This window comes from Myripristis murdjan, chromosome 12, assembly GCF_902150065.1.
Source record: "Myripristis murdjan chromosome 12, fMyrMur1.1, whole genome shotgun sequence".
In the NCBI taxonomy this organism is placed as follows: domain Eukaryota; kingdom Metazoa; phylum Chordata; class Actinopteri; order Holocentriformes; family Holocentridae; genus Myripristis; species Myripristis murdjan.
In genome coordinates this window covers 30,644,793-30,669,258 of record NC_043991.1, presented here as the reverse complement: position 1 = coordinate 30,669,258, position 24,466 = coordinate 30,644,793, and the positions used below count along the sequence as shown (strand labels likewise).

The 24,466-nt window shown below is 41.0% G+C and overlaps 1 protein-coding gene across 2 annotated transcripts in view; it reads left to right on the top strand.

Annotated features, from left to right (window-relative positions):
• bmpr1bb (bone morphogenetic protein receptor, type IBb) overlaps positions 1–24,466 on the top strand; it is an 89,222-nt gene that overhangs the window by 5,123 nt on the left and 59,633 nt on the right. The window contains exon 2 of one of the 2 annotated variants that reach the window (XM_030065136.1): positions 2,071–2,140. The exons of the other annotated variant lie outside the window; for it this stretch is intronic. The gene's annotated coding sequence lies outside the window, so the exon portion shown is untranslated. The remainder of the gene's footprint in view (positions 1–2,070; positions 2,141–24,466) is intronic. 2 annotated transcript variants of the gene reach the window in all.

Below are 24,466 nucleotides of genomic sequence, written 5' to 3'. Positions count from 1 at the left end.
CTGAGTGGTTATTGTGCATCGTTACTGTGCATTATACAGAATAAGTTTGCAATTTAAAAAAAATAGATGTGAGAGCAAAACTAGCAAGTAGAGTAAAATAGATTTGTGATTAAAATTTGAATCAAAACTTTTGTTTGCAAATCCAAAAGTTTTGTTTACAAATTAAAAACGTATGTATTGTCCCTCGCTATAACGCGGTTCACCTTTCGTGGCCTTGCAGTTTCGCAGATTTTTTTTTGTCCAATTTTGCATGCTGGACTTATTTTTCTACGAAGGTTTGGACTTTGAGAGTTTAAACAAGAGAGAAAAGTGAGAAAATGTTAATGCCTGTCTGAGAAAAGTGTATAAAGTGTGTAGTGAGGGGTTTTACAGCCTTAAAACATCTAGAATAATTGTAAAAAATAGAGCTGACTACTTTGCAGATTTCGCCTATTGCGGGTTATTTTTAGAACGTAACCCCCGCGATTAACGAGGGACCACTGTATAATTTAAAAAAAAAAGGTTGCAAAACCAAAAGTTTTGTTTGCAAATCCCAAAGTTTTATTTTCGGTTGAGGTGAATCTTGTGGGCAGGACCTGCGCTGGAAGATGCACAACAGGTTTCTATTGGCCAGTCTGACTGGAGTGAGAGCTTGGCAACATCCACAGTCCTAACGTGATGGTATCACAGCGGCTCTGATCCACACTGCCACCCAGAAGGTGACAGTAATACAGTAATACTAATAATATTACATCATAACTGTGGATGTTGCCAAGCTGTCACTCTGATCAAGCCTGGCCAATAGAGACGTGTTTCACATCTTCCAGTGTAGGTCCCGCCCACCAGATTCAACTCAACAGCAAGCAAGACTTTTGATTCATAAACAAAACTTTTTGATTCTCAAACAAAAATGTTTCATTCGCATTTTAATCACAAATTTAATTCACTTGCAATAAAACATTTTTTGATTGCAGTGTTGATAGTTTTGCTCTCAAACCTATCTTTTGACTGCAAATCTTTTCTGTTTGATTTCATACTAGAGACACAAACAAACAAACCTCTCCATGCAGTTGCTAGTATTCCTCCCACAGGCTGACCAGGCACACCCTGACACGCTGAAAGCAAAACAGATGCACAGTTTCATTTTCTTCACAACAACAACACCGGCAGCACAGACGCTGCCTGGGATGCACATCTGTCCTTGTGTTTGCTCTAATCTCACTCCTCCATCGGGAAGACAGATAGAGGGACTGGGTGGAGGTGTGTTTGTGTGTGTGCATGTGCATGTGTCTATGCATGTGTTTGTATTGGTAAAGACACAACTTTGGCCTCCGTTGCTTTTCCACGTAACCACAGTCTGGATTTCAACTTTGATATAATAACCGAGAGATTTCCTGCATAAGACCAAGCAGCTTTTGTAGTTAATGTGTTGTTTACGAACACCAAGGCATCATTTTTTTTCCATCTTTCATCAAAGGACTACTTGCCATTATAAAAATCTGTTTCTTATATAAACAGTGGCACAGTTCCCCATGTTTGGTATGACAGTTTATCTTAATGTGTCACCCAAATGTGGTGTTTAGCAGGAAGTCTGCACAGCCACTTTCCCCATGGAGGGACACGTCGTCCTCCTCCTGTCAGGGTGGAGGTGCAGCTGGACCACAGCTGATTCTGTCCACTTTGGACTCATCCTCACTTTGCATTAACTGGATTCTTGATAGCTTATCTTGACCCAATGGCTGGACCTGAATACACATGCCCACTTTCTGTCTCTCATCTGAACTCAGTGTTTGGAGAAAAAGGCAGGCAACAGGAATGACTTTAAGCTGCTGGTGTGCTCTTTGTAAAGTCAGCATCTCTGGGACAAAACACTGACATCCTGTTATCAGAGACAGACACACAGAGAGAGAGAGAGAGAGAGAGAAACAGACGTTGAGGGTTGTAATTTAAATTGGTTGACATTTGGTTGATTGGTGGACAGTGGGGAAAATGCCTCCAGCTTGAGTTTTAGTGTGAATCCTTTTAGTCGTGATGCTAAAAAAAAAACAGCGTTGACATGCGAGATCCTTCTAAATGCTATCTTTCTTTTAGAGAACAACACCTGCTGGAAATCTGGATGGATTCAATGACAGGATGCTTTCTGATATCCGATCTCTGGACGGTGAGTTGAGCTCTCGGGGACGTTAATTTAATTTATGACCCGAAAATGTTTTACAGTACTTTTTTTTTTTTTCTTTGTTTTGAAATCAAGAACATTTCTGTAAAATACCTCAGCGAAGTCTGAGTGGTTTCATGTTCCGATCTGGCAATATTGTGAGCAAACTGAAATCATAAGCTAAAAGCTGTATTGATTAACATCGAGTAAGTGTTGATTCTCCTAGAGTTACTATGGATTATGGATTTGTCTGTGCTGGTGTGTGTGTGTGTGTGTGTGTGTGTGTGTTCTGAGATTGTAATGCTGTCTGGGCAGCAACGGGCCTCCAAAGTGGCAAACTAATTGGCTAACTGCAGAGCATATTGAAGGCAAACCACACTAAACATAATAGAGTCTTATGTCTTCAGCTGGAGTACAAGGCTAGACACAGGCCATCTGCTCAGACTGATGCACCAGAGATGAACGAGACATCAAAATCTGATCGTGCAAGCAAATTTCAGAAACTCTTTGACACTCAAATTTCAGCTGAGCTATTTGCCACAGTGGCATGGCAGGTTGTGAAGATCCACGCCTGTGTATGAAGAAACAAGAAAAAAAATATTGTTAACATATTTTTAATTGACTAAACATTTTCAACCTGTAATTGATGCATCAGGTTTATCTAGGACATAACCATGCTTTCTTCATTCTTCATATATACAGTAGAAAGATATGGAAGATATATAAGTAAATCGGAGATATGTGAAAGTGTCAAGTAAAAATATTTGGTCAATACTTAGGGACCTATTTAGGTCCATTCTGATTCTGTGGAGACCTTTTAGTAACTGGTCGTATGAGGCTATGATTTCATCCGTATTCGACTTCTGTTTTGAGACAAATCAACAAAAAACAAATCAACCTGGACTTATTTAAAAGTCCAAGCAAAAGCACCATTTTTCAAAGGGATAATCCGTCATTTGTTGAGTTACAGCATTAGTTGTTCCAGCTAGTTCCAATCACAATATTCTCATGAACTTGATGTGAGTGTGTATTTTTTCCCGAATTGGAAGCTATCCTATTTGCTACTACTACTTAACATGAATTATTACATCAATAAGCGGAAGGACAGCCACTATCTTGGAGAAATCACAGACTATTCCTTTAAATGTGAATTCAAATGGTCTCTGTAATCCTCAAAACTATGTTCTAAGTGTGCAAATTTCCATGTATAAATTCCACGTATAAACTTCATAGAAGTTTATACAGGTTTATACCGCCCACTGTGTTTTCCATGGTTATGCCCTTGCATTTCACTCAAACATATAGCAACTTTTTTGCCCATTACAACATTATTTCAGCACTAGATCTGTTATTCTGGAGCATCTAGTTGACCCAACAGGTTCTCCAGCCCATACAGGCACATGAGTCGTATGGGTTAGAGAAGCAGCCCTGATTCCAGCCCTGTGTCTCGCCTTGGTTAGGAATCACAGCTAATGCTCACTAATATTAGCTAGCTAAGGCTGGCAACCTAAAAACAAACACTGCTCTTGCTTGGATCAGTGCAAACTCCTCGCACAGCCACAGGTCGTCAGGTGCTAAAAGGCAGCAGGAACTTGCAACAAACTAAGACAAACAGATCCTCCGCACACTGACGCAGACTTTACTTAAACACTTTATTTAGAGGGAACAACGCGTTTCGCCTCAGCGTCTTCAGGTTCACCTCAAGTCTGACCTGATCATTTCCAGGTGTGTTTTTTAAAAGCTTGTTGGTCATCTGACCAATTTCACTCTTAAAGCCCGACTCGGGCAGAGAACACATCACAGTGTCCCATGGAAAACACAAGGTACAATACAGTATGCCGGAGCAACAAGCAAGAAGCAGAAAAATATTGACCATATTATCAAGCTTCACAACATAGGAAAATATTTACATATAAACCATCAATGATAGCCGATATTAGGCGAGGAAATAGAATAGAAATATTAGAGAGTACTAGAAAGCACTATATCAGCTAGAGACCCCAGATTAAGAAATACAGTACACATCTTTCATATAGCACAAAAATATGACAAGAGTAAAGTATATCCCACAAATTTATCCCTTAAAGAAAACAAGTCAAGTCGTGTGAATCATTCATACCGAACAGTTCGACAGTAGACAGTTCATTGATCCAAAAAGCTTCCCTTCTCAGGAGCCGTTTGATAATGTTCCCCCTTCTTGGATTAGGCAATAGTCTTTCTATTCCAATGAATCTGAGAGAAGCTGCAGAACCATGATTTTTTTCTTAATAGTGTCTGGCGATGGCATAATCCAGGTTGTTGTTTCTGATGGCCGCTTTGTGCTCAGCAATCCTCACTGCTCTTGCTTGGATTTGAACTCGGGGGAAAGCAGCATGGAAGTTGTGTTGATTGAGCCATCAGCCTGTGTTGTGGACTTCACCAGTGTTGTTACTGACATTACTGCTAGAGGTCACTTAACTTTCAAACATGACTACAGGTTGTAAAAAGCTGTTGTACAAGTGACATATGAGCTTTTTTTTTTGTTTTTTTGTTTTTTTGTTGTTCAGTATCAGTTGTGGTCATGTCTGATTGAGGGATGCATGAAACTTGTGTCTGTCTAAATTATTTTGATGCTCCATAAAGTAAAAAATGCCACATTTGTAAACATTAGGAAGTACAGTGTTTTGGCATAATGGTCTACATTGTGATATTATAATAGTGGGAGATCTTGTTTTCACATGCCTTCCAATTTATCACCACGTTTGAGCATAACATAAAATAAGAGGGTATGTAGCTGGAAATATTAGCACCTGCATTAAGTGCATCGTAGCACAAAGAGACATTGTTAGGCTCTTATATACTGTATATTTTCACTCCTCGATTTCAACAGTGAGCTTGTGTGCTGTGTAGTTTAATTAGCATTCCTTTAACATTAAGCAATGAACTTGCCACTACAGGACCCATCATAAACAGCAAAATATGCTGACACAGCTCCAACACAGAGCCTAGCATAGTCAGGAACTGAAGCCAGCTCCATGAAAAATACAGAGTTTCCTTAAGAGGACAATAGTAAGCCTGTATGTGGGAGAGGCTCCCTCGGACCCGCTCTGTGACAGTGACCTGCTGACAGGAAAGCGGAGAGGGGCCGAAGCCGAGCGCTGGTTTGGGTTGGAGAGTAACTTACACCCGTAAAGAATGTCAAGAATCTGTGTGTTAAAGTTCACACTGTATCTCCATCTGTGGCTGGATCCTGGCAAATAAAAGACAGCTGTGTGCGAGGCAGTGAGCGAGTAAGTGTGTGTGAGTGTGTGTGTGTGGGTGTGGGTGTGTGTGTGAGTGTATGTGTGTGAGAAACAGAGAGAGAGGAAATAAGGGAAAGAAAGAAATAATACAGCAATAACACAAAGATTACTATATATGCAGATGACTGATCTAATTAAACTGTGTATCCATGCATTTCAACAAATATCATGTTCACATAGCATTTTGTTACAGTGCATGCACAGTCACATACTCTCTCTCTCACACACACACACACACACACACACACATGTTTGGAAAGCAGGTAGCATGCATGATGTCAGCCCATGATTGTGCTCTAACTTGGTGGCTTATTAAGAAAGGAAGGTCAGGAGGACCACCCAGCACTGCAGCGTGTGCCACCTGTTTCAATGGAAACGGAAAGTCCAAGATTTAACACTCTACACTGTGTTAGTTCAACAACATGCCCAGCTGTGATACAGGGGGTTTTTCAGTTGATCTAATCTTGGCACAAGGTTATTGCAGTGGTACTTTATATTTCATGACCCTGCTTTCTTTCCCCTAACTCCACATCTGCAGCCGCATGCACACAGATCATTTAGAGCATGTATGTCCACAATTCCTTAAATTTGTATTACAAAGGTTTTAATTCCACTGAGTTTCACCACAATGAAAACATATGGTGCCCTACAACTGTCCTTTTTTAAGGGTGGGAGAATAGTCTGAAAGGCCTTGTTCCAGCTCCTTATCTCAATGAATTTGCACCCAAACGCCGCGCTTGCCCGCTAAACAGCTCTGACAGCAAGTGCCACTCAGGCCGTAAGCAGAGATGGAGAAACAGATGAAATCAATTTTGGCCGTGTTCGTGTTATTCATTTTTGCTCAACTCTTTGTTTCTGATGACAGACTTTAAATGGGTTTCAGATGTGCTTTTTTCGTACATAGACTTAGGAGAGGGCAGAGGGTGGTGAGAGCTATACCTGTGAGGCCGTCCGCATGGAAATGTGCTGATATCAGAGCTTTGCATTTTGATCCCGGGGATAGAGGAGGAGGATGAGGAGGACACCCCACTGAAGCCATTGAAAAGACTGGGTTTGCATAGATCGTATCAAAGAGTCCACCGTCAGAGAGGAATCTCTTATCAGGGCAACACTAATCTGTTAATCAGAGATTCATGGACTTCCTGGAGCAACCACTACAGGCAGAAGCAGACAAAACGAGAGCACATATTGAATGTCAAATACACACTATAACTTAAAACTATCAATTGGTATGCTTCCTTTTTATATCAGTGCTGTATGTTTAATGTCTACAGAATGCTACTTGTGCAGTGAGCAGGGGAGGGAATGGAGGTTATGATATTTTAACCTTAGTTCTATGAGCACAGGCTCTGCCCTCTACTGGACTCTGACAACAGCCTCACTGAGTCCTGACCAGCTACAGCTTAACTGCTGTGGTCACCTTATTTTTTGAAAAAAAAAAAAAAAAAATTAATTAATTAATTAATAAAAAAAATAAATAAATAAAAAAAATAAAATGAAATAAAAAAATAAAACAACAACAACAACAACAACAACAACAACAACAATAATAATAATAATAATAAATAAATAAATAAAGGGCTCTCTTAGTGAAACCAGGTGGATTGGCCAGCCTAACCTCACAGAGGTCAAGGGTCACACCAGAGACACCCCGTCCACCTCACTGCCCGAGGCATCAAGGAGCACGGGAGAATGCAGGTGACATGTATAATGTCAAGGGGTCAGGTGTAAAAACAGCTGACACTCAGACGTCCTCACACCCACTAAAAATGGCTGTTGACACTGCCACACTGTGTGCAGAATGTGAGCAGAGTGTGTATAGAGTGTGTGTAGAGTGGGAGGGTCTCTTCCCGCCTGCCTACGGGCTTGCCATTTGGCAAGGCACTTCTTGGATAGGGCCATTATTAACATCATGTAGTGGTTTGGTCGCAGCAAAGACAGGTTACATTCTGGGACATTTAAAGGCCAATACCAGTGACTCTGCATGTTGAGTGTTAATAGTTACAAAATTTATATACTTCCCATTTCTGATTATATTTTCCAAAAGAAAACATCCAGAGACTTCAAACTTTATTCCATCACTATAATGTATTTAAGTCTTGATGATGAGTTTTGATGACTTGAAATTTGGTGGAGTGAAGTGGGGAAACGTTTTACTTCACACAGCCAGTCAGCTCTGTGGTTTATGAATATTGAGGACTTTGCAGAATCAATACTTTATAAGGTGGGTGTTTCAAACAAAAATTTGATTATATGTTGTGAAATCTTAAGTAACCCACAAGATTTGTGAAATGTTTTTTTTGCAAAATTTGTAAAATTTGGGTACATTGTAGTAAATGGGCCAAACATTCAAAATCACTGGCATGGTCCTTTAAAATCACTTCTGTTCATGACTACACTTCCATCGCACCAAAAGCATTGCTCTTTTTCAAGGTTCATTTCGCGTTCCTCTAAACGCTTCCCTGCCTGTGCAACAAGACCTTTAGGTGACTGTGTGGGCAGCAGCTGCAGTGATGTGGAGGTCCAGAAGGGCCCGCTGACCCTCTCTGAAGTCCCAGCAGTGGCCCCCAGTCAGTGTAAACTGGCACACTGCTTTATCTGGAAACAAGCTCCGAAAATGTGCTGCCAGCCTGATTCCCCCTTCAATCAGCCAATTGGAGTATTAATAGTTAAATGACACATGGGAGCACTGCATACACACACACACACACTTGCACACACACTATACTATGTTGGAATGCCTGGCAAGTTTGAGCATACATTGCAGGTTTAGGGAGCCAGCCAAAACAAGTGACATCACACCTCATGTGCTCTACCATCTTAGAATATGCCCCTTCTTATTTTAACGATGTAGTTTCATTTTCACCCTTTCACCATATATGGACATGATATCCACATGTGTTGTTACTAAGTTGACATAATCATTTGTTTTGTCCACCGGGACAACTCGAGGGCGTGTTGAGTCCCTTCCCACACTTGATTAGGGGACATGGGATATTTTTCAGAAAGCTCTCTCTGCCTTCCCCTCAGTCTTTGTGTGCTTCACTGACCACGTAACACTCCGTGATCCACAGTCTTACTCCTGAAAGTGGATACAGAAGTGCACATAAAAGAATCAGCACTACTGCTCAGTTTCCTCCTTCCTCCAGCTCCTTTTACAAACTCGCCTGATGTTCAGATCACCTTTAGAGGGGAAAAAATGAGTTAGCCAGATCAATCATTTTCCTTCTCTTATGTCTTCACTTTAAAAACTTCATCAGCCTCTGTCCAGCCTCAGTAGAGAGTGGCTTCTCCCCCCCCTCCCCATCTTTATTGCCCAAGTCTGGCCTCTCTCGCAGCTCTGAGAGCTTTAGGTAGGAGAGAGGGTGGATCACATTACATCTGGAAGACAGAAAAAGAGAGAGTAGCAGCTAGCTACCCTGCTGCAGCTTGGATTGTTATTGCAGGTGTTCTAGGGGCAGACACAGCTGTTAATTACCTCTACCTTGCTACATATGTAGAACCACGCTCGGGACATATGAGCGATCACACACATGTTAGGTATGCTGGAGTATGCAGGTTAGGACCGAAGGGTAGATAACTGCAGGGGGATGAAGTGTTTTCTACTTTTGACGTAGAATCCACTGGTTGAATCTTGTATTTGCTTTGGCCTTTTCGCTACATTTATTTCTGAGGCAGCCTTACACAGTCTCAGTCCTGCAGCCAAATCCAGTCAACCACACCTGTTCACAGAGCACTCAAAATGCCTGATCTGATCTTTGCTCTTATACTGCCAGTGTGTGTGTGTGTGTGTGTGTGTGTGTGTGTGTGTGCGTGTACACGCGTATGCAGTGCCTGGTCTCCAGAAATCTCATGAAATGAGCACTGTCTTAAAATTGCAAATCTGTTCCACACAAAGTAAAAGACATGTATTTTCTCACCATGAAAGCCTTATGTGAAGGAGACACAGCTAGAAACAGGCAGTAGTTTGACATTTAACTAGCGTGTTGGATGTGTGTGTACATCTGCCTTCAACTGGAGAGACCTGTGTTTAATCCACTGCTGTTGCCAAGAAACTCTCTGCTGTGAGTAAAGGTTTAATTTCCGATTGAGACGTACTCTTGTATAATCCTAATTTAACCCTGAGCATACTGTACCCTAGTTGTTTTTGTTGCATAAAGATAACCAGTGGTTAACCTTTTCACATGATGAACAAAAGATAGTTCACATTGTCACATAAGTCATAATTTGTGATGGCGGAACACTTTGCATAATTCTATTTTTTCAGTCTCTGACTAGTGTGTGTGCAATGTGTTTGCTAATGTGCACTCATTTATGTTAATAAATAGCTGCTCCTTTGTTGTCCATGTGTTTTCTGTGGCTCAGAGCCACACCTCAGTAGTTATTATTGTAGATTTTGTAAATATAACACAATGCTTAATTTCAAGGACTTTCAAGGGAAAGAAACTGGAAGTCCAGCATTTTTTTTTTTCTTTTGTTGACTGCCAAAATTTTGCAGCTTAATTGGTTTTCAGATTCCCATTTGAGCCATTTGAGCTCTGCACATGCATATACACAACCAACACGTGCATGGCCAACATGTTAAAAAGTGTAACACAGACACGCTCACTCTTATAAATCTCCATCTTGTGCTGTTTGTCTGCGAGTGCTTGTTTTCTGCATGTGCACACAAACTGGTCAAGATGGTGGGTGTGCGCCGCTTTTTAAAACAAGCATTGACTTTCCATTTTAATAGAAGTGGAAATTAAGCAGTCGGTAAGTTTGGTCGGACTGTTTCAAGGGACTGTGAGAGGGCAGGGGAGAAGACAGGGTTGACAGAAAAACCTCAAATGTGAAAGTGAGTGGAACTCCCAGGGTTTTCAAAACAGGACCCGAGATTTCATTACACATACCTGGACAACTGAGAGCATGGAAAAACCCCTCCCTGTATTATGTGCACTTACACACACACACACACACACACACACACATACACACACACACATTGCAGTTAGCAACAGCTGGGTTGCTTGTTGAAATAATAAGAATAATGTAAACTAAATAGAGCAGAGACAACTCCCAGTTAGGAGAGCCAGCACGTGTCAGCTTCAGAAATATGCAGCGCCGGGCAGAACCCTGGTCATCAATCACAGACAGCAGGCTCTCAGTCACCGCTGACAGGCTTAGACAGAGAGGAGGCGGAGACCTTGGCACCACTTGGTGTGTGTGGATGGTGTGTGTGGATGGTGTGTGGTGCTGGTGGTGGTGGTGCTGGTTGTGTTCTCAGCCTTGACTACAGCGCCTCGGTTTAATCGCGGTTTGGATGGGATGCAAACGTGGCCACCAGGACTTACAGACCACGATACATCAAAATTTCTAAATTGATAAATTTATTTCTGTATTTTTACCCTGTTTTCCATTCTGTTCTTTTAGTTTCATGTTTGTGTTTTTTTTTTTTTTAATACCTTACCCTTTATTTTCTGGTTTACTCACTTCTATGGTTCTTTTTGTATTTTATTATTTTACCTTGCACTCTTTACCATTTAATTCCGTTTTATCTACTGTTTGGAGTTTTTATTTATTTGGAATTTGATCTATTTCTTATTGGTCTTCATCCTGTCTCTGGTGTATCCTCATTGTAAAATTGATGACATTTACGATAGTGTTTCCTAAGCTTCTATTTTTATTGTCTTTGTCTTTTTTTGTGTGGGGAGGTGGGTATTGTTTATTGTTTTACTGTGTGAAGCACTTTGTGTTACATGCATTTGTATGCAAAGTGCTAAAAAAATAAAGTCTGATTGATTGAAATCAACAAAAAGAACAAGAGGAAAGCCAAGGGTCTTCAGCTGTCAATAAGATATGATAGTAAAATGCATCCAAGTGCTCCTCACTATGCCATTTTAAGCTGTCGGCAGTCAAACACTAGGCTATCTGTGTGCTTTGGGAACATTATCATGGTGGGTTGATGGTTCAGGGTACAACTGCAGGCGGTAAATTGGCTTGAACCAAGGAAAACAGACAGAGGGGAGACAGAAAGTCCTGAGGGGCCAAACTGGAGTTAGACCCTAAAATTGAACCTTCACTAGTGTCCAGAGGAATGGAGGGATAGAAGGAAAGTCAGGGGTGGGGGATCCTCTGGCAAAGCCAAAGCCCCCAGGGTTTCTGCTCAGCGATCTAACTTGGTCTGTGTAAACATGTCTGGAATGACACAGTCTGTATGGATGTGTGTGCATGTGTGTGTGGAAGAGAAAGAGAGAGAGAGAGGAGGAGAGAGAGAGTGGACACGTTATCAAGTGTGTTGCATGTGAAGCTCATTGAGTGTATTTGTGTTTGAGAGGAAGCACTGTTGATATACAGGATAAGATTACTGTTGCCTTTAAAATCATAATTAGACTTTTGGTCAGACCTTGAAGAAAGAAGTCTGGGTCTACTGTTTGGCTTGATATGTTAGCACAGTAACCCAAGGGGCCTGACCCTTTTGTCTGATCTCCTCAGACACGAGGTCACACTGTGTGGCCCCGGTGCAGAGGGTTCACCACCGTCCTGACACTCTCAAGCCCTCATGACATGAATGGATACCTCAGTGCATCCAATCGTTTCTTCACCCACTGTCCATCTGTATTAGACACAGGGTGAAGGGACAGCTGTCCCGTCCAAAGTGTGTGTATGTGATATATCTGGCGTGGCCAACGCGTGTGATGTGGTTTGTGTCACTGAGCGGCCAGTTGCCCTTCACCACTCTCTGATGCTGACACTGGACCCACAGGGTAATCATTACCAAGGGATTTGGCAGGCTTTGATCCTGGGGCAGCTCGGTGAGGGGTGCAGGGGTGCAGGGGTGATCCACTGTGGAGGCAAGAGGGGGACACTCATCCATGAGAATGGCCTGTGTGTGACATAAATGGCCTTGTTAGACAGTGGACAGTGAATGCAATTTCTCCTTACACTTTTGAGATATATTTATTTAATAGGGGAAGAGCATATTAACAAATGTTATGCCACATGACACAGATAAGTAAACTTAATGCAAAGGATAAAATCACCTCCTGAAAGATACATATTTCAGAAAAAATGAGGTTACTTCACAGTATAGAACCATAAAACGAGTGCATGTAACCATCAAATATTCACACACCCATAATATACAACATGCATAGATCATGACCAAGGAAATATATGTTTAGTGATTGTTCATTTGGGGTTTTTCAATGGCTGATGATGATTTTTAAAGACCAGCATCTGATAAAATCCAATAATTTGATAATGATAACAGATGAGACACAAAATTGCTGAACCTAAATGAACATGTACATATGTAACACTAATGCTATTTCCTGCTTTGTCTCTGTTTGCTTATGTAGGTCTGCATTCTGTCTGCAGTGCAGTTATTTAAAAAAAAAAAAAAAAAAGTATCAACTACATAACTATCCACAGGTAATCAAAAAACTAAACTTTGTAACATTAAAACTAAAACAGCATTCATCAGCAGATAGATATAGATAGATATCTATCTATATCTATGTACATAGATAGATAAATAGATAGATAGATAGATAGATAGATAGATAGCTATAGATATATATAGACTAATAAAACAATTAATAAAAGTAATAAATAATTAAAAAATTAATAGTTAGTTGCACCCAGCAGCATCTCTGTGTTTATGGTACTTTTTTTTTTTTTTTAACAGTAATGTATTATTCACTTGACCACAGAAAAATATTTAAAAAAAGGAAAAAAAAAATATATATATATATATATAATGAAAATAAATGTGCATTGTCTCTGTTTACTTAAGTAGATCTGCATTCTGCACTTATCATTTCAAATTAAAAAAAAAAAAAATCAGAATTAATATATCCCAAATATTTTTAGGTTAAGTTGTCGAACAGTTAGCTTATTTATTTATTATTCAAGACTTGAAGTGATTTGGCATGCTGCTCTGTGAAGCTTGATGTTGTATGACAATGCTAACTGACTCAATAGACTTATTCTGAAAGGAACTATGTGTCCAGGGCAGGCCAGTGTATCAGTACTCAGACGGATGCTGTCTGGGATTTTGGATTTCTGTTATTTGTCTTTACCTGCTCAGGCATCATATCAGCATCACAAATGACTGTTTGTTAAATCTCTTGTGTGTCAGTATGTCATGAAAGCACCAACAGTCAGCTGTACAATGTCCTCACAATATTGACATGGAGGTATTTGGTCAAAGATACTGTGACATCACATGCTGTCCGTATCGCCCAGCCCCAGCTCTGTCCTGAAGGCCACGAACCACTGAGACATTCATAAACAAGCAAAGGCTGTAACAGGACCCTGGCTGTTTACATTCCCTCACACAGAGCCTTCAGATAGAGGTTCAACAAAGAGTCATAACTACTGATTAGTATCCAGTAAAAGCTGTTTAACACACAGCAGCGGATCATTCTGACATTTCACTGACGCTTTACCCTGTTCCAAGTCTGTCAAAAGCATTGACAAACAAAGTCAGTGTGCAGTGGAAGCAGCAGTAGCATTCACTGAGCACTTTCTTCCTCTGGAGTCATCATCATGCATTTTTTGTGTTTTTTTCTTGTTACATTAATGATAATGGAAAAGGAGTATGTGGAGTCACATGGTTTAAGTTCAGAGCTGACATCAGGCAATCCTATCAGGGGCATACTGCCGGTTGCTACTGTCTAGTTCACCATCTAGCATTTCATATCTAACATTCACATCGTAAGCAATTAACTAATGCTTATTGCAGTGACAAATGTTGAGTGCAAGGAGTATGATAAAGTTAAATACCAAGCTGACACACTTTATAAGCAACCAGTACTAAGGGCAAGGTTTAAGGCCACACTGTCCTAATAATAGATGCACAAATATTATTGCAATCTTAGAATCATAAGTACTTGAAGTGCTTAGAAATTAAGTAAAAGCTGAGAGAGGAAGAAAAGCTTCTTTATATCTCAAGTACAGAGCACACTGGAGCAAACAGGAGGAAAATATCAAAGAGCAGAGTGTGATTTAGGGAGGAGAAGGGGGAGTGAAGTTTTTCTTGAAGAGATAAGTTTTCAGCTTGTGACGGGAAATAGTCACAGACTGTGCTGTCCTGACTAGAGCAGGAAAGTCATTCCACCACTGAAGAGCCAAGAGGAAAAAAAAAAAGGCTGTGAGCTGTAGAGCAATGACCAGGTGGCTGCATGGAGAGGAATTATGATGAGGCTGATGGTAGCAGAGCGCAGAGCATTAGAGTGAAAAACAATGTGATAATGCATTAATCCCTGTTGGGAAAAAAAATATGAGAAGTGTCTACCTTGAAAGGTTCTTCATGGTCCTTCATGGTGTGTTGGCTGCAAAAGTCAGTACAAATCAAACCATAAGCTGCACATTGTTAAATAAAAGGGGAATTCTCTTCTAGAAGAACTGTAGAACAGCACTCATGGAGCTGCTACCCATAGGAACTGAACCACTGGATGTACAGAGGTGAAAATAGTATCAAACATCTGGTCTCAGTCTGGATAAGTCATTAAAAATGGTATTTTGCCCAAAATGTAAATTTAACTGTATAATTAAAATGGTCAGGACCTGCTGGTACTATAGCCCTGTATTACCAAGCTACTATCTAGATGGGCGACATGTCTTCATTCCACCAAATCCTAACTTCTTCCTCTCTGTGCTCCAGCCATGGTAAGTTATGGCACTATGAAACAGTGTGATCAGAGGTAAAGTTCTGGCAGCCAGTCAGTCAGAGTCAGAGTCAGGCAGCACATGTGTCTGTGTGTAGAGGGAGGCCACAGGTTCAGCCACATCATCACATGCAATCTGTGATGGATGCCCACGTCCTCAGGCTTTTTGCAGGCCCTGTTTGGTCTTACCATACCACATGGCAAGGCAAGGCAAGGCAAATTTATTTGTAGAGCACAATTCAACACAAGGTAATTCAAAGTGCTTTACAGAGACATTAAAAGCAACAAGACACAATTTAAAACAATAAAAACAGTCAATAAAAAGGGAAATAGAATTGGGAATGATAGCGAAAATAAAATACAGTAACATAAAATATCAACAGGCTCGGTGCATTGCCTGAGCTATATGGACTTCCCGGTCACCCCCTGCAGGGATGCCGACAGCCCAACCTCTTGATTCCTTAGACTCTGAAACCTCTCCTATTGGAGATTTCAGTCCGGACTCAGTCCTCAGCCCTGGAATCTCTGACATTTGACATCGGAACTTTTCCCGACATCAGAACCTTTTCCCGACATCAGAACCTTTTCCCGACATCAGAACTTTTCCTGACATCAGAACTTTTCCTGACATCAGAACCTTTTTCCGACATCAGAACCTTTTCCTGACATCAGAACTTTTCACCAGAACTTTTCCTGACATCAGAACCTTTTCCCGACATCAGAACCTTTTCCTGACATCAGAACCTTTTCCTGACATTATTCCTGACATGCCGCTGTGCCCTTCAAGACCGTTACATCAGCCACACAATCAGGGCATTTCTGGTAGCAGGATGGCACAGCAGGTACGGCAACACTCTGTTTGCCTCCTGTCTTTGTCAAGAGCCTGCAGATTTTCCATTCCAGCCTAACACAAGAGCAGCTCATTTCACTGATTAGTTCCTCCTCTGGGCTTGAACGTGAGCTAATCAGTGAGATCACCTCGTGTCGTGTTTGACTGGAATGAAAACCTGCACACTCGCAGTCCTCGGTGTCACATGATGCCCAGGTCAAATGTAAATGTTAGCCTAGTGAGCGCCACAGTTTGGGGGAATTTGTGTTGGAAGGCCAGCAAAGAACTTGCTTTTGTATAACGCAGGATTCTTTAAAATTCCCCTCTCAGGCACTTCCCCTGCTCCTTAGCAAGGCTGTTAGCAATCTTCCTTCTTGTTACACATGTTCCGCACTTTATCAGTGGTCTTCTTAATCCAGACCAGCTGCTCTACTGTAAATACAATTAACCCCAGTAATTGTGTGATGTTGACTTTGGGTTTTGCACACTTTCTCACCGACTGCCGGTAGCCCGTGCTCTCTGAGGATGACATCATGGGTTTCAAGTTGCCCGTTGTGGCTTAGGTTCCCAGAGGTCCGGGGCTACAGCGTAAACGTGGAGAGAATTGAGCAGAGCAGATCCATGCAAAAAACACACATACTCATTCTCTCTCTCTCTCTCTCTCTCTCTCTCTCTCTCTCTCTCTCTCTCTCTCTCCCCCCACACACACACACACACACAGAAACACTTCTCACACATATACACTTTCTCTTTCTCTTGTACTCACTCTTGCAGGTCCTCCCTCCTTCTCTCTCTCGCTCTAACACCCAAGTGTGCATTGCACATACACACACCAACGCGCACCCCCCCGGTCGACTGACCTCTCTGCCACCTCACTCTGAGGCCAGAGTTTGTTATTGGCTCAGTTATGATGTGTTGACAGATCAGGCAGATGTGTGTTCCCATTTTGTAGATAGTTTGCTGGTGTTGCACTCACAGTTGAAAACTTCTGGATTTAGGAGAGCAAAGACTATACTTGGGGGTTCACAGCACTGTGATCAGACGGGTAGTGTGTTTAACAAGTTTGTTTAATCCACTATGAAATATATTTTTGTCTGTCATTTGTCATGAGTGCATATTTGTGTGTTTCTCAGTGTGTACATGCAGTAGGAGTGTGCATGCTTGTGCATATGTGTATGTAGCTTGAATAGCTTTTGTATTTCCTCTCTATTTTCCAAGAGAGGGCGTCCAGCACACCTCTGTGGTAGCTAAATGACATGTGTATTAGTGAGTAAGGTTTGTATTTTCTGTTTAATTCATGAAAAAAAATGAAGTGAACCTAGAACCAGATCAGAGACATTAAAAAAGTGTCATACCTTTCTGGACAGTACATCTTTTCAGCTCTTTATTGACTATGTTCACAGTTTTTGTCCATATTCCAAAAAAAGACTATTTTCTTCCTAATCTGTTTAAATGGCTAATGAAGATGAATATTCCACTAATATGTTTATGGGTGTTCCGGTAGCTCATCTAGTCAGGGCTGAGTCCTGGCCAGAGGGTCCTGGGTTTGGGACCAAGCCCGGGTCCTCTGCTGTGTGTCATCCCCGCTTACTCTCCTCCCTTTCTTTCTCGACTGTAGCTATCAAATAAAGCAGAAATGCCAAAAAATTATCTTAAAAAAAATCTCATTTACATGCAGCCATGCATACTCTGACTTGTATGACACTGCGCAAACAGCCTCCCTCTTTCATTCATTCAGCCACCTCATGGAAAAGGCTGGTGCTGTGATATTTGTGCATATCCAAAAAACCTGTTGATATCCAAGTCCTTCACGATGTTTAAAAGTGGGTGTGTTTCTCCTTGTGGCCAGAAATATGGGCTTTTCTTTTGTTAATGCAGCTCTACCCCAGACTTGCAAACTGCCACATAGTTGGTTTGTTTCCAACGCACAGAGCTGACCATGAACAGGCAGCCATGTGTCGCAAACTGCAGTAAAAGCTCCAATTGAAATGTGTCCAAATGCACCAAAGAATGCTCTGACAACCCGAATAATATTAGCATATCCCACGTGGCTACACAAAAAGGCCTTATTGTATATATATCAAAATGTAACATGCTGTTTACATGATCTGTATCAAATTCACAACAATATCATATTCAGAAAAATAGTGGAAAATAAGTGTGCATGTAAATGCACTGACTGCTTAGCACGATGATTTAGAGCAACATTCAGAAACCTTTGCCATTGTGCAGGTTTGCTTGGAGGCCATTTTACTGAGTCTCTCATTACTCTGTCAAAGCAGATTGTGATTTGTGAAGCGGGCAGTCTTTGAAACAGAAGATCCCATGAATGAGTTCTCCGTAACAATGGTCTGGGTGGGACCATGACATGATCACTTCTTTGGAATTCATCTGATCGTGATTTCATATGTGAATTAACAGAACATCTGGAATTATGGAATCATTACTTTGACAGTTGTATCTGTGATATATAATTCATATATCTTTTGTATACAGCTAAGATTGGCCAGTGATACATACACACAAGCTTTTTTGCCTTTTCCATCAGGAGGTCATGACAGTGTGGATACCTGAGAGAAAACGACACTGAATCCACATTTTTGCCAAGATTTGGGCTTTTAAAGGCTGTGATCTTAAACTTTTGATCAGCTGATGAACAGCCTATTTCAGTTTAATGGTTGTTTGCAATAAATTGCTTACTCAATTTTTTTTTGGTCTCACTCCCATTTCTTCTTTTTGCATTTTGAAGCTCTACTTAGAACTTTCTTAAGATCCAACAGTGCAAAATGTAAATTCTTGCAATTTCTCAACTGGTCTTAAGATTTTGATCAGGAGTGTATTAAACTCTCTTGTAGGTCAGTACTTTATAAAATATAAAGTCTGTGTATCTTGGGTTGTTATTATGGATACCGTTACTGATGATCTGGTGCCAGAGCAAATTTGGTAAGTGTCAAACATTATGTCATTCATCTGCTTCAGCGAGGAGGCTGAGTCACAGGGGCCTGCAGAGTAAACCTATTCCACTGTGATGTCAAGTAAACAGCATGGGCTGTCTTTGCCCTGTAGCCTCTGCTGTGTTTTTCAACCCTTCATTTCCCTGCATGGGCACACCTGATGTGTGCTGCTGGATCAACTCAGAACTCAGCTGATGTCAACAGGATGGATGGACACACACACCAGAAACTAGAACATGTCCGAGGCACAGCACAGTCTTTCAAAACTTTATCCACTATTCCTGACTCGTGTCAAAATGTGATGGATAGAAGCACATCGAGAGAGGGTCCACGAATGAGCCTGTCTGACAGCCTAATGCCAGGAAGATGGTGCCAGACTGGAAAGTTCTGGATCACTGGCCTCCTGAGGGAAAAGTTTTAACACCTGAAGATTGTAGACACTCATAAACAATGTCTGAATGCAGGGATTTGTCCCTGATCCTGTATTGATCCTTCCTAGACATAGCTTGTCTGGTGGACAAACACTCTGCCATACCTACAGGCTCACAGACACACTGGCTGCATGCCTCGCCACATCTAACTATAGAAACACAAATACGAGTTGAGGCCAATTTGTGGCCGATTTAATGGCTCATAGTGGAGTCATTACACCGGGTCAAGGATTGCCCATTTGGTTTTCCAGTGCTTTCCAGAAGAGAGGCAAATATGGTGACGGGTATGAGTTCACCTTAAAAGTCAGTCCTGAGGCTTTAGATAAGTTCAGGGCATGTAAAGCCTGACAAATCTACCTTTTCAAGCGTGTACAATGCAGGGCTGTGACAATAAGTGAATGACTTGTGTGTGTGTGTGTGTGTGTGTGTGTGTGTGTGTGAATGACACACACACTCATGCACACAAATACTGACGATGGTGTATTAAGGCCATTGCATGAAGAAGCAAAAATTACGGAGTTGGGTGAGGAGGGGTAATAATCCAAGAAAAAAAAATCTAAATTTCTGAGGTTAAAGTCATACATTTATAAGGAAAAAACTTAAATATTCTCTGAGATTAAAACGGTAAATTTACAAGAAATGTACTCACAAATTTATTTGAAAAAAAAAAAAAAACTTGCCAGAAAAAAAATTCAGAGATTAAAATTCTACATTTATGAGGAAAAAAACTTGAAGATTCTGAGATTATAAAGTTGTAAATTTATTGGGGGGAAAAAAATCAGACAGAAAACAGAAACAGAAAAAAGTGTTTTTGTAAAAACTGTTTACTGTTGGATTTAGTAAGAAGGAAATCCTGGTGAGTTTAGCCCAGAATCTCAATCTCCTCCTCAGCATCTGGACTTTGAGGAGACACTGCTGTGACGTGGGCCGATTCAGAAGAAAACAATATTGCGATTCTGTAATGCTACAGCAGTTCCATGCTCACAGGATTTTGTTGCTGCAGGTGGAGATACGTGTGTGCATGTGTGTGTTTGTGTGTTAGTGTTTGAGTATCAACAGTTGATACTTCTTTTCCGAACATGTGAATGCAGCTCACTGCTCTGCTTTGTGCCAGAGGGCTGAATGGACTCCCAAATACCTTTCACTTTCCTCTGTGAGTAAAGAGAGGAAGGCGAGCCACACAGTGAGCTGCTTCAGGTGTGCTGTCAAAAGCTGCTGTCATCACCTCATGCAGAAAGTGTCAAGGAGGACCGGAGGATCTGTGAATGGGATTAGAGTGAATCAGCTTGAGACAAATGTTTGGTAGAAATTTTACCAAGACGCACACTGTAAGCATTGGCTGGCCGTGCAGGAATGAAAAGAATTTAACTGTATTTGGCACTGGTTTGTCTAAAAACACAGAGTTGCTGGTGATCATTAGTATACAGCTACAAATGTGGCCATTGTCCTGCTTTTCACTTGCTGAACGACTGCTGTACTGAGATCTGTTTTCACTCACTGCAGTTACAAAATGGCACACTGGTTATCAGTAGGATGGCAAGCCCTAAAGTCTTATATTAGAATGCTGTGTTTAATTTCTCTGTTTAATTCTGCTGCCATTTTCAAACATGGGTCAAATGCCTTCAGTTGATCTTTAAGGTCTTCTGTGTAAATCTGCAGCTGCAAAAACACCACGTACATGTAAATGCTCCAATTCTCTTCTCATTTGTCTTTTGTCCTTTATTGCTGATTCAGTACATATTTGCAGTAGGGAAAAGGTTTGGCTGATTAGTTTATGTAAAGATGAATGTCCATCCGCTGTGCTATGTGAAAAACAACTTCTAGGAAACAAAGTTGATGTTGCACTGAATATGTGGCTTATCAGCAGATACAGCAGAGGCTCCACAAAAATGCACTTTTTTCATTGAATGAGAAAATATTGGTATGCCTGTTATGACACCAAAGTCAATCACTGCCTAAAAGAGAGAATCTGGAGCAGCACCTCATTACCAACCACTAGAAAATCAAAGAGCGCTTCCCACTGCAGATTGCTGTTTGTACAGGAAAAGCTGAGGAGGTTAGATCAGGTTTATAAGCTGAGCAGATGCTTTTTTTTTTTTTGTCCATTAGGAAAAAGCAGCAGGAGAAGTTGTTTGATGATGCACGTCTACTGGACATGGGATTTCTGACAGACCTGACAGCAAAACTTAAAACGCTCAACTGCGAGCTGCAGGGGAGAGACAGAGGCCTGGTCTGCACATAATAAGCACCGTCAATTGGGAAGAGCATCTCTGGAAGAGCCAGGCTGTGTGGCTTGTTAGTAGTGTTTAATAGTAATATGTAGACAGACATTAGTAAATGGGTGGTCCCAGTCTAAGTGGTCAAGGAGCCCTGCTGATCTAAAACAACAAGACAGCAGCTATCCAACAAGCCCCATCAGCCAGTTGGAAAAACTTCAAATTGCAGTTGCAACCAGCTGCCATGCACTGGCTTTAGATAGATAGATAGATAGATAGATAGATAGATAGATACTTTATTCATCCCAAAGGAAATTCACAGTTTTCAGCAGTATCCACAGAGTACGAAATTAAGTAAATCAAAAATAAAGAATAAAAGATGACACTCGAGATCTAAAGATCTAAGTACCCAATGTGCAAAAAACAATGTGCAAAAAACGCCCAAAAAACAGTGTGCATCGATGTATACAATGTGCATAGATGAGGGCAATGTGCAAATTTACAGTATAAACAGATGATAAATAAATAGCACCCAGATGATAAATAGATGATAAAAAACCAAAAAACAGGATAAACAGGATAAACGCAAAAAGGCGAGAATGTAGTGCTCCTGGTCTAATATCACAGTAACGTTAAAGATATTAAACAAAGAGGCATTGTGGAAAAGAAAACAAATAGAAAGGTGCAGTGACTAGTGACAGATTGAAAATGCTGGTGAAATCTGCATGTGTCTCACGTGCATCAGTGCGTGAGAGACAGAGAGGATGAAGAGAAGGTAGAGAGAGAGGACAAAGGCTGAAATGTGACTGAGCGCCCGGTCAAAACGTGTGGCTGCATTCTAGCTTTGTTCCATGAGATCACAGTTGTGGCAGATGCAGGAGAGACTGGGAGCAGCTGTTTGGCCCCTCTCTGCTCTCCAGTTACAAGCGCTGGCAGTGCCTGCACGCCGGGGATGGGCAGAGGGGCACGTCGTCAAGTCTTAACAGTGTTTGTTCTATGAGGGTGGGCACAAAGAGTCCTCAGACCCCGCAGTACTCCCCCAGTATTCTTGGCATAGGAATAGAGGGATATGGCTGAAGGTGTCAAAGAGAGCGGGACTGGTGACAAGACATAACACACAGCTGGTCCCGGTCTCATAGTACACATGGCGCCATTAATTACACTGGCTATGGAGGCTAAAATGAATGCACAGTGTCATTTGAATGCAGCGATTTCCTGTGTTTCTCAGTGACTATGGACTGAATAATCAGACTATGGGCCTTATTTTAAATAATACAATATTCTGATTAATCTGTTGCTTAAAGAACTATACCACCATGCATAGATCATAGCCCGATTTAGCCTCATTTTACAAAGTACTAAGATGCCTCCTCATGATCTCCCAGTGCTGCATCATATGTCCCAGCTTCCAGCCATTTCTTTCTTTTGCTACTCTGTTTTCCTGTGTGACTGCTTTTCTTGCAAATCTTTAAAGCATTGTACTACATTATGGAGTATTTCGATGTGCAATCAAACAGAACACACCAAAAAATAGTTTCGAGAGCAAAACAAAAAAAAAAGTCTTCTTATAAGTAAATTATTTATTATTATTATTATTATTATTATTATTAATATTATTTAATTTGTGTGTAAAGTGCAAATGAAAAACTTTGTTTGCAAATCCAAACCTCTTGCTTGCTGTTGAGTTAAATCTGGTGGGCGGGACCTACACTATAAGATGTAAAACACAACTCTATTGGCCAGTCTTGATTGGAGTGACAGCTTGGCAACATCCACAGTTATGATGTAACAATATTACTGTCAACATCTGGATGGGAGTGTGGATCAGAACCGCTGTGATGCTATCACATTAGCTGTCACTCCAGTCGAGACCGGCCAATAGAAACATGTCTTCCATCTTTCAGTGCAGGTCCCAGCTTCACCTCACCACCACAGAAAGCAAAAATCTCGATTTGCAGACAAAAGTTTTGGATTTGCATTTTAATCAAAAATGTATTTTACTTGCTATAAAACATATTTTGAGTGCAATGTTGACAGTTTTGCTCTCAAATCGATTTTTTTTTTAAAACCTATTATGTTTGATTGCATGCTAAAGAAACAAAAAACACCCCATTCTTCAAGTTGTTCTTTTAACAGCAGTTGACCTTAGGCAGTCTCACCATTTTGACTATTGTGTTTGCATTTCTGATTTCTGGACTTCATAACAAAGATATTAAATGGCATGGGTAATCCCAAACAAAATAATGCACGTAAGGACAAAACAACAACAAACACAGAAACAAAAAAAACTTGTAATACAATTGATGGATGGGTGAGAGGGCTCCCAGGTCCCTCGCAAGACACTGTGCTTTAAATGGAAGGACCAAAGCAGCAAGACAGGAGCTGACATGTTGCTTAGAAACCCTGTGGATATACAGGAGAGCACATTCAACAAGAGCATGCGCTGTCACACAGATCAGTTGCTGTGCATGTTGCAAACTGTTGCAACAACCACAATAAAAAAATCATAGTGTGACTGAAGTGTAGACATGGCTAAAATCAGTTCAGCTAAATCCTTTTATTGCCAAATATAATACATATATAGGAATTCACATTGCAACAGAAAGAAAATCACACAAATCACACAAATCACACAAATCACAAGATTTAGAAGAAAATAGGCAAACAGTTTTCTCAGCTTCCTGTGTCCATGCCGACCAGAACTAAGTTGTGTAACAGAAACACTGAGTCCAGATGATGCACACACGCTCAGGAGGTCCGTTTTTAATTGAACCACACTGTACAGTTTGAGCTGTTTGTGCGTTGCAGATGCATGTCTGGTTTGATCATCTGCTTGGCAGTTGTCATGTGTAACTGGTACCTGCCCTGTCAGTCATCTTCCCCATACATTTGGAGGGTTAATGGGCTAAACTGATGTCCTTGTAGGTTTCTACCATCCATTTTAGATATAGGCATTATATTAGCTATA